Genomic DNA, 18716 nt, shown 5'->3' with positions numbered 1-18716 from the left:
TACTGGAAGAGAGAGCTTACGTTTTTATGGGCGTCTGTGGTTCCTCAAAGGTAGTCAACAAGTGAAACATCAGGGTCATAGTCTCTGGACATTCCCTAGTATGACTTCTCTCCTTAAATTAGATCTTGATCCACATTGACTCAGGCTGCTTCCTAAATGCCACCCTGTTCCCTATGGAGTATACTACTTTAGACCAGGGCTCTATAATGGCACCCTGTTCCCTATGGAGTATACTACTTTAGACCAGGGCTCTATAATGGCACCCTGTTCCCTATGGAGTATACTACTTTAGACCAGGGCTCTATAATGGCACCCTGTTCCCTATGGAGTATACTACTTTAGACCAGGGCTCTATAATGGCACCCTGTTCCCTATGGAGTATACTACTTTAGACCAGGGCTCTATAATGGCACCCTGTTCCCTATGGAGTATACTACTTTAGACCAGGGCTCTATAATGGCACCCTGTTCCCTATGGAGTATACTACTTTAGACCAGGGCTCTATAATGGCACCCTGTTCCCTATGGAGTATACTACTTTAGACCAAGGCTCTATAATGGCACCCTGTTCCCTATGGAGTATACTACTTTAGACCAGGGCTCTATAATGGCACCCTGTTCCCTATGGAGTATACTACTTTAGACCAGGGCTCTATAATGGCACCCTGTTCCCTATGGAGTATACTACTTTAGACCAGGGCTCTATAATGGCACCCTGTTCCCTATGGAGTATACTACTTTAGACCAGGGCTCTATAATGGCACCCTGTTCCCTATGGAGTATACTACTTTAGACCAGGGCTCTATAATGGCACCCTGTTCCCTATGGAGTATACTACTTTAGACCAGGGCTCTATTTATGTGTTGATGAGTAGTTGGGTTTGGATGATTCCTTGATGGCTGGTGGTAAAGAGGGAAACAGGAAGGAAGGGAAACACTCACAGGTGCACCTATTCAAAACACAAAATGTTATTCCACCTGCTGTTTTCTAGCTCTAGCCGGCTGTTCCTGGCCAACCCAGACCTCCGCCCTCTTCCTCGGTGTCTCATAATACTGCGAACACGACCACATCCAGGAGTACTTAGTAACTTTAGCTTATTAACCAGACAGTTGGGAATGACTCACAACAGACAGTCTGTAAGACTAGGTCGTTCTCGTAAAGAACAGCATCAGTGTTTCCATAGAAGCCACCAGGAGGATTCCACAGTCATAGACGTGACAGAAACCAGGATGGAATGAAGTCCCAAGACACTGTCCTCTCCCTGAAACTCCAGTCCAACAGACACACAGACACACAGACAACCCAAACCACTTCCACACTGTCTGTCTGTCTGCCTGTCTGTCTGTCTGTCTGTCCGTGTCTGACTGTCTGTCCGTGTCTGTCTGTCTGTCCGTGTCTGTCTGTCTGTCCGTGTCTGTCTGTCTGTCTGTCTGTCTGTCTGTCTGTCTGTCTGTCTTTCTGTCTGTCTGTCTGTCTGTCTGTCTGTCTGTCTGTCTGTCTGTCTGTCCGTGTCTGACTGTCTTTCTGTGCCTGTCTGTCTGTCTGTCTGTCTGTCTGTCTGTCCGTGTCTGTCTGTCTGTCTGTCTGTCTGTCTGTCTGTCTGTCTGTCTGTCTGTCTGTCTGTCTGTCTGTCTGTCTGTCCGTGTCTGTCTGTCTGTCTGTCTGTCTGTCTGTCTGTCTGTCTGTCTGTCTGTCCGTGCCTGCCTGTCTGTCTGTCTGTCCGTGTCTGTCTGTCTGTCTGTCTGTCTGTCTGTCTGTCTGTCTGTCTGTCTGTCTGTCTGTCTGTCCGTGTCTGTCTGTCTGTCTGTCTGTCTGTCTGTCTGTCTGTCTGTCTGTCGGTGTCTGACCTCACACTAGTATAAAACACTGCAGTTTCCAGGAGGATTCTACAGTCATGAGTGAAGTCATCAGACATGGACAGAAACCAGGATGTAATGGAATCACTGGGACTGTCTCCTAGAGACCTACATCACAGCAGTCAGAAAACACCAGTCTACACAGCCATCTGAGAGCCCCACCTCAGCCCCAAGGAAAATCCCACCTCGTCACGCCAGGGTTGACGAGAAATTGAGATTTTGAAGCTGATCACCTATCATGACAACATGGAACTCTACTCCACGTCAAGTAACTCGTGCAAGCAGTAGAACCAGATTAAAAAATCAGATAAAAATACATCTTATGGAACAGCTGGGAATGCGAAGAGACACACACACAACTAATGGGGATCCATAATAAACCCCAGGAAGAGTAGATGCTGCCTTGGCAGGAACTAATGGGGATCCATAATAAACCCCAGGAAGAGTAGCTGCTGCCTTGGCAGGAACTAATGGGGATCCATAATAAACCCCAGGAAGAGTAGATGCTGCCTTGGCAGGAACTAATGGGGATCCATAATAAACCCCAGGAAGAGTAGCTGCTGCCTTGGCAGGAACTAATGGGGATCCATAATAAACCCCAGGAAGAGTAGCTGCTGCCTTGGCAGGAACTATTGGGGATCCATAATAAACCCCAGGAAGAGTAGATGCTCCCTTGGCAGGAACTATTGGGGATCCATAATAAACCCCAGGAAGAGTAGCTGCTGCCTTGGCAGGAACTAATGGGGATCCATAATAAACCCCAGGAAGAGTAGCTGCTGCCTTGGCAGGAACTAATGGGGATCCATAATAAACCCCAGGAAGAGTAGCTGCTGCCTTGGCAGGAACTAATGGGGATCCATAATAAACCCCAGGAAGAGTAGCTGCTGCCTTGGCAGGAACTAATGGGGATCCATAATAAACCCCAGGAAGAGTAGCTGCTGCCTTGGCAGGAACTAATGGGGATCCATAATAAACCCCAGGAAGAGTAGCTGCTGCCTTGGCAGGAACTAATGGGGATCCATAATAAACCCCAGGAAGAGTAGCTGCTGCCTTGGCAGGAACTATTGGGGATCCATAATAAACCCCAGGAAGAGTAGCTGCTGCCTTGGCAGGAACTATTGGGGATCCATTATAAACCCCAGGAAGAGTAGCTGCTGCCTTGGCAGGAACTAATGGGGATCCATAATAAACCCCAGGAAGAGTAGATGCTGCCTTGGCAGGAACTAATGGGGATCCATAATAAACCCCAGGAAGAGTAGCTGCTGCCTTGGCAGGAACTAATGGGGATCCATAATAAACCCCAGGAAGAGTAGATGCTGCCTTGGCAGGAACTAATGGGGATCCATAATAAACCCCAGGAAGAGTAGCTGCTGCCTTGGCAGGAACTAATGGGGATCCATAATAAACCCCAGGAAGAGTAGCTGCTGCCTTGGCAGGAACTAATGGGGATCCATAATAACCCCAGGAAGAGTAGCTGCTGCCTTGGCAGGAACTAATGGGGATCCATAATAAACCCCAGGAAGAGTAGCTGCTGCCTTGGCAGGAACTAATGGGGATCCATAATAAACCCCAGGAAGAGTAGCTGCTGCCTTGGCAGGAACTAATGGGGATCCATAATAAACCCCAGGAAGAGTAGCTGCTGCCTTGGCAGGAACTAATGGGGATCCATAATAAACCCCAGGAAGAGTAGCTGCTGCCTTGGCAGGAACTAATGGGGATCCATAATAAACCCCAGGAAGAGTAGCTGCTGCCTTGGCAGGAACTATTGGGGATCCATAATAAACCCCAGGAAGAGTAGCTGCTGCCTTGGCAGGAACTAATGGGGATCCATAATAAACCCCAGGAAGAGTAGCTGCTGCCTTGGCAGGAACTAATGAGGATCCATAATAAACCCCAGGAAGAGTAGATGCTGCCTTGGCAGGAACTAATGGGGATCCATAATAAACCCCAGGAAGAGTAGCTGCTGCCTTGGCAGGATCTAATGGGGATCCATAATAAACCCCAGGAAGAGTAGCTGCTGCCTTGGCAGGAACTAATGGGGATCCATAATAAACCCCAGGAAGAGTAGCTGCTGCCTTGGCAGGAACTAATGGGGATCCATAATAAACCCCAGGAAGAGTAGCTGCTCCCTTGGCAGGAACTAATGGGGATCCATAATAAACCCCAGGAAGAGTAGATGCTGCCTTGGCAGGAACTAATGGGGATCCATAATAAACCCCAGGAAGAGTAGCTGCTGCCTTGGCAGGAACTAATGGGGATCCATAATAAACCCCAGGAAGAGTAGCTGCTGCCTTGGCAGGAACTAATGGGGATCCATAATAAACCCCAGGAAGAGTAGCTGCTGCCTTGGCAGGAACTAATGGGGATCCATAATAAACCCCAGGAATAGTAGCTGCTGCCTTGGCAGGAACTAATGGGGATCCATAATAAACCCCAGGAAGAGTAGCTGCTGCCTTGGCAGGAACTATTGGGGATCCATAATAAACCCCAGGAAGAGTAGCTGCTGCCTTGGCAGGAACTAATGGGGATCCATAATAAACCCCAGGAAGAGTAGCTGCTGCCTTGGCAGGAACTAATGGGGATCCATAATAAACCCCAGGAAGAGTAGCTGCTGCCTTGGCAGGAACTAATGGGGATCCATAATAAACCCCAGGAAGAGTAGCTGCTGCCTTGGCAGGAACTAATGGGGATCCATAATAAACCCCAGGAAGAGTAGCTGCTGCCTTGGCAGGAACTATTGGGGATCCATAATAAACCCCAGGAAGAGTAGCTGCTGCCTTGGCAGGAACTAATGGGGATCCATAATAAACCCCAGGAAGATTAGCTGCTGCCTTGGCAGGAACTAATGGGGATCCATAATAAACCCCAGGAAGAGTAGCCGCTGCCTTGGCAGGAACTAATGGGGATCCATAATAAACCCCAGGAAGAGTAGCTGCTGCCTTGGCAGGAACTAATGGGGATCCATAATAAACCCCAGGAAGAGTAGCTGCTGCCTTGGCAGGAACTAATGGGGATCCATAATAAATACAAATACCTGAGCGCTGTAAGGAAAGTCCTACTGATGCTGGTCACCTATCGCCTGAGTGCTGCAAGGAAAGTTCTACTTCGTCACTAGTCCCAGATGGAGAGATAGAAAGTAACAGGAACATAGAGGTTCAGGATCAGGGTGTGTCAGCTCTGTGTGTTAGAATGTTTATTTGTTCTGTCCCCTCAGGTGTGGTCTGTCCTCTATGCATCAGGGTTATTGTACTGGTTCATTGTAGAGGTCCATCCGTGTGGGATTGTTCCCTGCATTACATTGTCTTCTCTGGGAGGGTGAGGCCTGCTCTCTGGGAGGGTGAGGCCTGCTCTCTGGGAGGGTGAGGCCTGCTGGTAGAGTTACTGGATAACGTTAGATCAGGGATCATCAACTAGATTCAGCCACGGGCTCTCTGGGAGGGTGAGACCTGCTGGTAGAGTTACTGGATAACGTTAGATCAGGGATCATCAACTAGATTCAGCCACGGGCTCTCTGGGAGGGTGAGACCTGCTGGTAGAGTTACTGGATAACGTTAGATCAGGGATCATCAACTAGATTCAGCCACGGGCTCTCTGGGAGGGTGAGGCCTGCTGGTAGAGTTACTGGATAACTTTAGATCAGGGATCATCAACTAGATTCAGCCACGGGCTCTCTGGGAGGGTGAGGCCTGCTGGTAGAGTTACTGGATAACTTTAGATCAGGGATCATCAACTAGATTCAGCCACGGGCTCTCTGGGAGGGTGAGGCCTGCTGGTAGAGTTACTGGATAACTTTAGATCAGGGATCATCAACTAGATTCAGCCACGGGCTCTCTGGGAGGGTGAGGCCTGCTCTCTGGGAGGGTGAGGCCTGCTGGTAGAGTTACTGGATAACGTTAGATCAGGGATCATCAACTAGATTCAGCCACGGGCTCTCTGGGAGGGTGAGGCCTGCTCTCTGGGAGGGTGAGGCCTGCTCTCTGGGAGGGTGAGACCTGCTGGTAGAGTTACTGGATAACGTTAGATCAGGGATCATCAACTAGATCCAGCCACGGGCTCTCTGGGAGGGTGAGGCCTGCTCTCTGGGAGGGTGAGGCCTGCTGGTAGAGTTACTGGATAACGTTAGATCAGGGATCATCAACTAGATTCAGCCACGGGCTGATGGTCGGGAGGCCAGAATGTAATTATAAATCATTTGTAGACTGCAGATTGAGCACAAGAAGCCCAAACAGATATAATGTTTGACTAAAACATAATCATTTCAAACCTTGCTTACATTTGTATACGATCACGTATCTCTCTATTATGAGTGGGAATACTTGGGAACAGATTTCTTAAATTAAAATCACTTGGAGCTGATTTCCTGGTGTTTTTACAGTATTTTATGCCCAACAATAAAAAATAAAACAATTATATACAGTGCCTTTGGAAAGTGTTCAGATCCCTTTACTTTTTCCACATTTTGTTTTGTTACAGCCTTATTCTAAAATGGATTAAATTAATTGTTTTCCTCATCAATCTACACACCATGCCCCATAATGACAAAGCAAAAAAAGGTTTTAATAAATTATTGCACATTTATAAAAAACTAAGAAACAGAAATATCTTATTTACGTAAGTATTCAGACCCTTTGCTATGAGACTATGAGCTCAGGTGCATCCTGTTTCCATTGATCATCCTTGAGATGTTTCTAAAACTTGATTGGAGTCCACCTGTGGTAAATTCAATTGATTGGACATGATTTGGAAAGGCACACACCTGTCTACAGTCAGGGAAGAAAGTATTTGATCCCCTGCTGATTTTGGTGGCCAACTACAAGGAACGTCTGACCTCTGTGATTGCCAACAAGGGTTTTGCCACCAAGTACTAAGTCATGTATTTATTTCCCTCATTAAAATGCAAATCAATTTATAACATTTTTGACATGCGTTTTTCTGGATTTTTTTGTTGTTATTTTGTCTGACACTGTTCAAATAAACCTACCATTAAAATGATAGACTGATCATTTTCTTTGTCAGTGGGCAAACGTACAAAATCAGCAGGGGATCAAATACTTTTTTCCCTCACTGTATATAAGGTCCCACAATTGACAGTGCATGTCAGAGAAAAAACCAAGCCATGAGGTCGAAGGAATTGTTCGTAGAGCTCCGAGACAGGATTGTGTCGAGGCACAGATCTGGGGAAGGGTACCAAAACAATTCTGCAGCATTGAAGGTCCCCAAGAACACAGTGGCCTCCATCATTCTTAAATGGAAGAAGTTTGGAACCACAAAGACTCTTCCTAGAGCTGGCCGCCCGGCCAAACTGAGCAATCGGGGGAGAAGGGACTTGGTCAGGGAGGTGACCAAGAACCTGATGGTCACACTGACAGAGCTCCAGAGTTCCTCTGTGGAGATGGGAGAACCTTCCAGAAGGACAAGAATCTCTGCAGCACTCCACCAATCAGGCCTTTATGGTAGGGTGGCCAGACGGAAGCCACTCCTCAGTAAAAGGCGCATGACAGCCCGCTTGGAGTTTGCCAAAAGGCACCTAAAGACTCTCAGACCATGAGAAACAAGATTCGCAGTACTCCGGGGGTACTGCGTTGTGCCCTTGGCCCGGGGGTACTGCGTTGTGCCCTTGGCCCGGGGGTACTGCGTTGTGCCCTTGGCCCGGGGGTACTGCGTTGTGCCCTTGGCCCGGAGTACCGCGTTGTGCCCTTGGCCCGGGGGTACTGCGTTGTGCCCTTGGCCCGGGGGTACTGCGTTGTGCCCTTGGCCCGGAGTACCGCGTTGTGCCCTTGGCCCGGAGTGCTCCGAAGCTCCTCTCACATGGCCTCACATGGCCTCACATGTCACATCCTTCACGTGATCGGGTCTTTCTCACTGGCCATAAGTGAAGACAGACACATCGGGGACACAACTGCGGTCATCCTCATCCAATTCCGAGGTGCACATTGAAGATGTTGGAAGAACTGTCCACATTAACTTTTCATCAGCCAACAAGATGAGTAATGAGCAGCAAAAGCACTGGCCTGTCAATCTACTATCCCCATAGTACAAAAGTGGACCTGTTCTATTCTGTGCGAGAAATAAATATTCCAAACATAGTCTGGGACAGTTGTGGAATGCGATAGATCCCAAATTAATACAACCACTAGGATCAAAAAACATTTTTTATGCAATGTGGATGACACAACAGATCAGAACATTTAGCTTAAAATGTTGATAAATTATTTGGCTATTTCTTCACATTATAAGTGCAGCAATGTGCAGATGGTGAATGTTCCATTAGCGGAAAACACCATTATCAAAAGTGACCGCAAATGCAATTATGCATGTAATGCTTTTATTATAAAGGTGCATTGTTATGGTGAAAATTATCTTCCCCAAACTTGAAACTCACCCGCTGATTATATATGCCAGTTAGGCTCTAAACCCCTTGTAAAGCGGATTAATGTGCTTAATTTAAAAAAGTTATTTGGCCACTTTAGTTGTGATACAAACCTTATCAAAACATATAGGCCTATGGGCTAGGCTACATGAGGTGTCCGACTATGATTTGAAAAAGTCACACAAAAAAAAGGCAGTTTCTTATGCTGGGCATCATTCACAAGTGATAATATATAATTCAAAAGTGATAAGCTAATATTGTCACCCATCACACTGTTCTTGATTTAATCTTGTCTTTACATACACAAAATATGTGTGAAATTTGTTTTGATTTAGAATGGACCATTATCATGCACCTGTCTCGAAACAGGGGCAGCGGGAAAAAAGACATGTCATCTCTGCACTTAAATAGCGAATGGAGGACGCTTTTCCTGTGGTTCATTTTCATGCCAGCCAGGTAGGCTATACTCCTGTTGTAAAGAGAAGCAATGAGCTTAATATTAGGAAAGTTAAGAAATAAATATAGTAGGCCTAGCCTATAGAAAGCTGATGGGATCCTCCTCTTTTTAGTAGAGGCCATCACTCTGTTTTCTTGCACAATTGCATAGCCTATAGACATGTTGCACAACATGAGCTCATGGGCTCTCATTAAGTGTTTGATTAGATTTTCGAAAACATTTGCATTGATGTCAGAGTGATTAGAGGGACAATAGAGAGCTGAGTACCAGGCAGTTAGCAAGTTTGGTAGGCTACTAATGACCATCAGCAGCATCAGAGCTTGGAGAAGCCTAGTTACCGTGACTAAACGGTCACGTGGAATTTGACTGCCTTCATGACTCGTGACTCCGGTGTGGCGGTAATACGGTCACCGAAACAGCCCTAGGAGAGACCTGAAAACAGCTGTGCAGCGATGCTCCCCATCCAACCTGACAGAGCTTGAGAGGATCTGCAGAGAAGAATGGGAGAAACTCCCCAAACACAGGTGTGCCAAGCTTGTAGCGTCATACCCAAGAAGACTCGAGGCTGCAATCGCTGCCAAAGGTCCTTCAACAAAGTACTGAGTAAAGGGTCTGAATACTTATGTAAATGTGATATTTTCGGTTTTTATTTGTAATTCATTTGCTAAAATTAAAAAAAAAAATGTTTTTGCTTTGTCATTATGGGGTATTGTGTGTAGATTTATGCTGGAAAAAAAACAATTTAATCAATTTTAGAATAAGGCTGTAACATAACAAAATGTGGAAAAAGTAAAGGGGTCTGAATACTTTCTGAATGCACTGTATATATATTTTTTTGTCAAAAACTTGGCGGGCCAAATAAAACCACCCGCGGGCCAAATTCGTGTGGAGGCTGCCAGTTGGGGACCCCTGGTTTAGTCTACTCTGTATCCTCCTATGGTTGAGTTTCTGTTCTGCTTTCCTTTACCAGGTCTCATTTTACAACAACCTCACTGAGACCTCTGTGTATCTTAGTCTCTTCTCCTCTCTGGCTGTGTTTCAGCAGTTGGATGGAAGAGTTTCAGACAGACGTACTGCATATTTCCATGTAATGTTTTGATGTACCCAAAGAGAGACACACACGCACACACGCACGCACACACACACACACACACACACACACACACACACACACACACACACACACACACACACACACACACACACACACACACACACACACACACACACACACACACACACACACAGACAGACAGACACACACACACAAGCTGTGATCCCCGAGCCGACTAGGTGAAAAATCTGTCTATGTGCCCTTGAGCAAGGCACTTAACTCTAATTGCTCCTGTAAGCCACTCTGGATAAGAGCGTCTGCTAAATGACAAAAAAAAAATGTAACAGTTGTTTTAAACACCTCCTACTGGTTAAGCATCATAATAGTGTTCTCATTCAGTTATGCTAATGTCCACAGCCCCCACAGCTTGTGTGTGTGTCTGTGTGTGTGTGTGTGTGTGTGTGTGTGTGTGTGTGTGTGTGTGTGTGTGTGTGTGTGTGTGTGTGTGCGTGTGTGTGTCTCTAAGTGGAGGAGAAGTTTGGGTAAATAAAGAGATTAAACGTTTCCTCTTTCCCCTGCTATTCCCTCTTTCCCCTGCCATTCCCTCTTTCCCCTGCTATTCCCTCTTTCCCCTGCCATTCCCATGCCTTTCCCCTGCTATTCCCTCTTTCCCCTGCCATTCCCTCTTTCCCCTGCCATTCCCTCTTTCCCCTGCCATTCCCTCTTTCCCCTGCCATTCCCCTGCCATTCCCTCTTTCCCCTGCCATTCCCTCTTTCCCCTGCCATTCCCTCTTTCCCCTGCCATTCCCTCTTTCCCCTTCCATTCCCTTTTTCCCTTACCATTCCCTCTTTCCCCTGCCATTCCCCTTCCATTCCCTCTTTCCCCTGCCATTCCCTCTTTCCCCTGCCATTCCCTCTTTCCCCTTCCATTCCCTCTTTCCCCTTCCATTCCCTCTTTCCCCTGCCATTCCCTCTTTCCCCTGCCATTCCCTCTTTCCCCTTCCATTCCCCTTCCATTCCCTCTTTCCCCTGCCATTCCCCTGCCATTCCCTCTTTCCCCTTGCCATTCCCTCTTTCCCCTTGCCATTCCCTCTTTCCCCTTGCCATTCCCTCTTTCCCCTGCCATTCCCTCTTTCCCCTGCCATTCCCTCTTTCCCCTTCCATTCCCTCTTTCCCCTTCCATTCCCTCTTTCCCCTGCCATTCCCTCTTTCCCCTGCCATTCCCCTTCCATTCCCTCTTTCCCCTGCCATTCCCCTGCCATTCCCTCTTTCCCCTGCCATTCCCTCTTTCCCCTGCCATTCCCTCTTTCCCCTGCCATTCCCCTGCCATTCCCTCTTTCCCCTGCCATTCCCTCTTTCCCCTTGCCATTCCCTCTTTCCCCTTGCCATTCCCTCTTTCCCCTTGTCATTCCCTCTTTCCCCTGCCATTCCCTCTTTCCCCTGCCATTCCCTCTTTCCCCTGCCATTCCCTCTTTCCCCTGCCATTCCCCTGCCATTCCTTGTTATTTGAAGTGGAACTAAGTCCATATGTGGTTTTAAATGTGTTCTTAAGGTTAACATGGATGTAAAGCCTAAGCTATGATAACCAGAAAATGTATTTTTCATTTGATTTTGTCCTCGAAGCCTAATGTTGATTTAATTTTTTTGGTCTAGAATAGTTGAAATATTTGAGAGTAGCATTAATCAAGGCGTAAACCTAAAATGCTAAACAAACTCTGAAATATCTAAAATGTATATTCTGTTTATTGTGGCAACATCGTTTCCCCAGGTCAAATTCCTAGTACATGGCCTCCTGTAGCTCAGCTGGTAGAGCATGGTGCTTGCAAAGCCAGGGTTGTGGGTTCGTTTCCCACGGGGGGCCAGTATGGAAAATGTATGCACTCACTAACTGTAAATCGCTCTGGATTAGAGCGTCTGCTAAATGACTTAAATGTAAATGTACATCTGGATGGGAGGAAACAGGCTGGACAGGGTAGCTGTTGACAGTCCCGAGGCCCAGAGGGGTGCTCAGCCCTGTGTGTTTGCCCAGCTCAGCCCTACCCTGGCTGGTTTACCGGCAGCAGGCCCCAGCCCTCCTCTCCCCCCTGGCCCTGGTCCAGTCTAGCAGTGTTGGATCAACAGAGAGGGGTGAGGCCCTGTCTCTGTAGCCGGTAGTCTCCACTTCATATTCATACAACTGTAAAGAGGTAAAGAAGCCTTTTTATGAATGTTGGGAGAACAAACTGTGCTTCGCTGGGGGATCGTCATCGCCGGTGTATTCCTCCCTTGATTCCTCCCTCTCTCCTTCCCTCTCTCCTTCCACCCCTCGGTCATCAAGCCAGTCTTGTTCAGTCTCTGCCATGATGACAGCCCCTTCTCTCTCAGGAGAAAGGAATGAGTGCTGGGAGGCTGAGAGACTAAGGGCTCGATTCAATCAGATTTGCGTTAGCCGACACTCGCATAGCTGGTATTTTGACGGTGTTGGAAATGGAACCGCGTTAGAACTGTCAGATCCACTAGCAGCTCCTGGTGTTATACCGATCGGACGTTGCCATTGGCTGTTATACCGATCGGACGTTGCCATTGGCTGTTATACCGATCGTGGACATTGCCATTGGCTGCACAGAGTCACATTAGTAGGAATCACATGCAGCCGTGTTTACAAGTTTGGTTAGTATGTCCCTGACTCATACAGTACAGTAAAGTATATAGGCAACACGTCTCAGAGTAAAGTATTCACCCCCCTTGGCATTTTTCCTATTTTGTTGATTTTTGAGGGTTTGTGTCATTTGATTTACACAACATGCCTACCACTTTGAAGATGCAAAATATTTTTTATTGTGAAACAAACAAAAAATAAGACAAAAAAACAGAAAACTTGAGCGTACATAACTATTCACCCCCCCCAAAGTCAATACTTTGTAGAGCCACCTTTTGCAGCAATTACAGCTTCAAGTCTCTTGGGGTATGTCTCTATAAGCTTGGCACATCTAGCCACTGGGATTTTTGCCCATTCTTCAAGGCAAAACTGCTCCAGCTCCTTCAAGTTGGATGGGTTCCGCTTGTGTACAGCAATCTTTAAGTCATATCACAGATTCTCAATTGGATTGAGGTCTGGGCTTTGACTAGGACATTCCAAGACATTTACATGTTTCCCCTTAAACCACTCGAGTGTTGCTTTAGCAGTATGCTTAGGGTAATTGTCCTGCTGGAAGGTGAACCTCCGTCCCAGTCTCAAATCTCTGGAAGACTGAAGCAGGTTTCCCTCAAGAATTTCCCTGTATTTAGTGCCATCTATCATTCCTTCAATTCTGACCAGTTTCCCAGTCCCTGCCGATGAAAAACATCCCCACAGCATGATGCTGCCACCACCATGCTTCACTGTGGGGATGGTGTTCTCGGGGTGATGAGAGGTGTTGGATTTGCGCCAGACGTAGCATTTTCCTTGATGGCCAAAAAGCTCAATTTGAGTCTCATCTGACCAGAGTACCTTGTTCCATATGTTTGGGGAGTCTCCCACATGCCTTTTGGCAAACACCAAACGTGTCTGCTTATTTATTTCTTTAAGCAATGACTTTTTTCTGGCCACTCTTCCGTAAAGCCCAGCTCTGTGGAGTGTACGGCTTAAAGTGGTCCTATGGACAGATACTCCAATCTCCTCTGTGGAGCTTTGCAGCTCCTTCAGGGTTATCTTTAGTCTCTTTGTTGCCTCTCTGATTAAAGCCCTCCTTGCCTGGTCCGTGAGTTTTGGTGGGCGGCCCTCTCTTGGCAGGTTTGTTGTGGTGCCATATTCTTTCAATTTTTTAATAATGGATTTAATGGTGCTCCGTGGGATGTTCAAAGTTTTGGATGTTTTTTTATAACCCAACCCTGATCTGTACTTCTCCACAACTTTGTCCCTGACCTGTTTGGAGAGCTCCTTGGTCTTCATGGTGCCGCTTGCTTGGTGGTGCCCCTTGCTTAGTGGCGTTGCAGACTCTGGGGCCTTTCAGAACAGGTGTATATATACTGAGATCATGTGACACTTAGATTGCACACAGGTGGACTTTACTTAACTAATTATGTGACTTCTGAAGGTAATTGGATGCACCAGATCTTATTTAGGGGCTTCATAGCAAAGGGGGTGAATACATATGCACACACCACTTTTCCGTTATTTATTTTGTATAATTTCTTGAAACAAGTTATATTTTTCATTTCACTTCACCAATTTGGACTATTATGTCCATTACATGAAATCCAAATTAAAATCCATTTAAATTACAGGTTGTAATGCAACAAAATAGGAAAAACGCCAAGGGGGATGAATACTTTTGCAAGGCACTGTATGGCGTCATTTCCGTCTCACAATTCAAAGAATCAGTGTGGCATGTCAAGAACGTGGAGAATAATGTTGAGCTTGAGTGAGTGGAGAGTTCAGATGAAAAATGTCAGAGGCGCAGAGGATCACGTTGAGAAGCTGAGAGATTGTTGAGAGCTCAGAGAAGAATGTTGCATAAAGTGGAACTGAGAAGAAATGAAGGGTTGAGCTTCTTCCTGCTCATGGTACAGTTGAAGTCGGAAGTTTCCATCCCCTTATATTGGCGTCATTAAAACGTGTTTTTCAACCACTCCACAAATGTCTTGTTAACAAACTATAGTTTTGGCAAGTCGGTTAGGACATCTACTTTGTGCATGACACAAGTAATTTTTCCAACAATTGTTTACAGACAGATTATTTCATTTATAATTCACTGTGTCACAATTCCAGTGGGTCAGAAGTTCACATACACTAAGTTGACTGTGCCTTTAAACAGCTTGGAAAATTCCAGGAAATGATGTCATGGCTTCAGAAGCTTCTGATAGGCTAATTGACATAATTTGAGTCAATTGGAGGTGTACCTGTGGATGTATTTCAAGGCCTACCTTCAAACGCAGTGCCTCTTTGCTTGACATCATGGGAAAATCAAAGAAATCAGCCAAGACCTTAGAAAAGAAATTGTAGACCTCCACAAGTCTGGTTTATCATTGGGAGCAATTTCCAAACACCTGAAGGTACCACGTTCATCTGTACAAACAATAGTACGCAAGAATGAACTCCATGGGACCACGCAGCCGTCATACCGCTCAGGAAGGAGACGCATTCTGTCTCCTAGAGATGAACGTACTTTGGTGCGAAAAGTGCAAATCAATCCCAGAACAACAGCAAAGGACCTTGTGAAGATGCTGGAGGAAACAGGTACAAAGTATCTATATCCACAGTAAAACGAGTCCTATATCGACACAACCTGAAAGGCCGCTCAGCAAGGAAGAAGTCACTGCTCCAAAAACCGCCATAAAAAAGCCAGACTACGGTTTGCAACTGCACATGAGGACAAAGAGAAATTGGAGAAATGTCCTCTGGTCTGATGAAACAAAAATAGAACTGTTTGGCCATAATGACCATTGTTATGTTTGGAGGAAAAAGGGGAACGCTTGCAAGCCGAAGAACACCATCCCAATCGTGAAGCACGGGGGTGGCAGCATCATGCTGTGGGGGTGCTTTGCTGCAGGAGGGACTGGTGCACTTCACAAAATAGATGGCATCATGAGGAAGGAAAATTATGTGGATATATTGAAGCAACATCTCAAGACATCAGTCAGGAAGTTAAAGCTTGGTCGCAAATGGGTCTTCCAAATGGCCAATGACCCCAAGCATACTTCCAAAGTTGTGGCAAAATGGCTTAAGGACAACAAAGTCAAGGTATTGGAGTGGCCATCACAAAGCCCTGACCTCAATCCAAAGAGAAGTTGTGGGCAGAACTGAAAAAGTGTGTGCGAGCAAGGAGGCCTACAAACCTGACTCAGTTACACCAGCTCTGTCAGGAGGAATGGGCCAAAATTCACCCAACTTATTGTGGGAAGCTTGTGGAAGGCACCCCGAAACATTTGACCCAAGTTAAACAATTTAAAGGCAATGCTACCAAATACTAATTGAGTGTATGCAAACTTCTGACCCACTGGGAATGTGATGAAATAAATAAAAGCTGAAATAAATCATTCTCTCTACTATTATTCTGACATTTCACATTCTTAAAATAAAGTGGTGATCCTAACTGACCTAAGACAGGGAATTTTTACTAGGATTAAATGTCAGGAATTGTGAAAAACAGAGTTTAAATGTATTTGGCTAAGGTGTATGTCAACTTCCGACTTCAACTGTATTAGAAGCTTCCTCCATACATTGCATTATATGCCCAGAACTTAATTCACCAGGTACAGGTTTCACCCAGACAAATATAAGGTGCGCTCCTCTGGTAACTCTTCCCCCTGTTGATCACGGGAGTAATTAATTGGCGCGTAACTGATTTGGACCTGGGAGTTGCTTTCACCTGTTCTTTATTTAAGGTGAATGCCAGAAGCAGCCTGTCGTTGATGTGAGCTGGGAGCAGCTTGACCGAGGCGACTGAGGAGAACGCATGCTGTTGCTGGAGCAGACCAAGACCAGTGGCCAGGACCACAGACCAGGACCAGTGACCAGGACCACAGACCAGGACCACAGACCAGGACCAGTGGCCAGGACCACAGACCAGGACCAGTGGCCAGGACCACAGACCAGGACCAGTGACCAGGACCACAGACCAGGACCAGTGACCAGGACCAGTGGCCAGGACCAGTGACCAGGACCAGTGACCAGGACCACAGACCAGGACCAGTGACCAGGACCGGTGACCAGGACCACAGACCAGGACCAGTGACCAGGACCAGTGACCAGGACCAGTGACCAGGACCACAGACCAGGACCAGTGACCAGGACCGGTGACCAGGACCACAGACCAGGACCAGTGACCAGGACCAGTGACCAGGACCAGTGGCCAGGACCAGTGACCAGGACCAGTGACCAGGACCACAGACCAGGACCAGTGACCAGGACCGGTGACCAGGACCAGTGACCAGGACCAGTGGCCAGGACCACAGACCAGGACCACAGACCAGGACCAGTGTTGAAACAGAGAGAGAAGGCCTTTATGGGAATTGAACTCATCACCCTTCCCAAAGCTGAGGACCTCTCCATAGTTATTTTCCAACATTTTACCTGATAGCACGAAATTCTCTACTGCTTTGTGCCACACACTCATTAATGTATGTTCACCCTTCCCTAAGTTAACTCCCCTGTTTCCATCCACACCAGTATAGACTCACAACCGGGGCAAATTCCTTTGGATCGCACTCGACAAGTCATTGTGGATTAAAGCGACTTTTCTGCCTGAACACTCTGAATTACAATACACTACATGACCAAAGGTATGTGGACACCTGTTCGTCAAACCTCTCATTCCAAAATCATGGCCATTAATATGGAGTTGGTCCCCCCCTTTGCTGCTATAACAGCCTCCCCTCTTCTGGGAAGGCTTTCCACTAGATGTTGGAACATTGCTGTGGGGACTTGCTTCCATTCAGCCACAAGAGCATTAGTGAGGTCGGGCACTGATGTTGGGCGATTAGGCCTGGCTCGCAGTCGGCGTTCCAATTCATCCCAAAGGTGATTCATCACTCCAGAGAACGTGTTTGCACTGCTCCAGAGTCCAATCGCGGCGAGCTTTACACCACTCCAGCCAACGCTTTTCGTGACGCTCCCGACAAACATTTATTGTGCTGATGTTGCTTCCAGAGGCAGTTTGGAACTCGGTAGTGAGTTTTGCAACTGAGGATATTCTATTTTTACGCGCTTCAGCACTCGGCGGTCCCGTTCTGTGAGCTTGTGTGGCCTACCACTTCGAGGCTGAGCCGTTGTTTCTCCTAGACGTTTCCACTTCACAATAACAGCACTTACAGTTGACCGGGGCAGCTCTAGCAGGGCAGAAATTTGCTGAACTGACTTGTTGGAAAGGTGGCATCCTATGACGGTGCCATGTTGAAAGTCACTGAGCTCTTCAGTAAGGCCATTCTACTGCCAATGTTTGTCTATGGAGATTGCATGGCTGTGTGCAAAGCAGTCATCAAGGCAAAGGGTGGCTACTTTGAAGAATCTCAAATATAAAATATATTTTGATTTGTTTAACACTTTTATGGTTACTGCATGATTCCATATGTGTTATTTCATAGTTTTGATGTCTTCACTATTATTCTACAATATAGAAAATAGTGAAAATAAAGGAAAACCCTTGAATAAGTAGGTGTGTCCAAACCTTTGACTGTGGAACTGTATATATGGTATCTTTGTGTTGTTGTTGTCAGGTAACATTCTGATATTATGGTTGTTGTAAAAACTGTACATCTGATAAACGAGGAGGACTAAACAGGATATATTTAGTTTTCTATATTTTTATTTAATGAAGATTAATGTATAGAATAAGGATAAAATACAGTTTAACAAAATAGAAAATAAGAAAATAAACAAGTAACAGTATTTTTCAAACGTATTTCATAGTAAATTCATATATACACACAGGTCCATCCTTCAAATGAATTGTTGTCATTGTCACCATCCACTCAGGACTGTACAATGTCAAGTAAACGTAGTGAACGTAGTGACCCTATTGGAGTCATATAAATGGATACAGTAAAAGGTACAGTACTTAATCATTTAGCTTTGATTGTTTTAGATCATTTAATGTACATTTAATGTGGTCCTCTGTAGCTCAATTGGTAGAGCATGGTGCTTGTAACGCCAGGGTAGTGGGTTCGATCCCCGGGACCACCCATACGTAAAAATGTATGCACACATGACTGTAAGTCGCTTTGGATAAAAGCGTCTGCTAAATGGTAAATTATAGCTAAAGTTAATCCCCTATACACTCTCCCTCTTCCCTCTCATTGGAAGTAGATCCTTCATTTAGCTTTGATTCTTTAAATCATTTAAATGTCTCTTCCCTCAGATTGGAAGTAGATTCTTCATTGTAATTCAGCTCACAGTATAAAGTGTTAACATGATGTTGTAAAACGCAGAGACATCAGCTGGTCAGGAGTGCTGTGATGAGGTGTGTGTGTGTGTGTGTGTGTGTGTGTGTGTGTGTGTGTGTGTGTGTGTGTGTGTGTGTTT

Source organism: Coregonus lavaretus, assembly GCF_964263955.1.
Source record: "Coregonus lavaretus genome assembly, contig: HAP1_SCAFFOLD_4413, whole genome shotgun sequence".
NCBI classification, from domain to species: Eukaryota; Metazoa; Chordata; class Actinopteri; order Salmoniformes; family Salmonidae; genus Coregonus; species Coregonus lavaretus.
The sequence above is the reverse complement of the archived record's forward strand: the minus strand, read 5'-3'. Positions refer to the sequence as shown.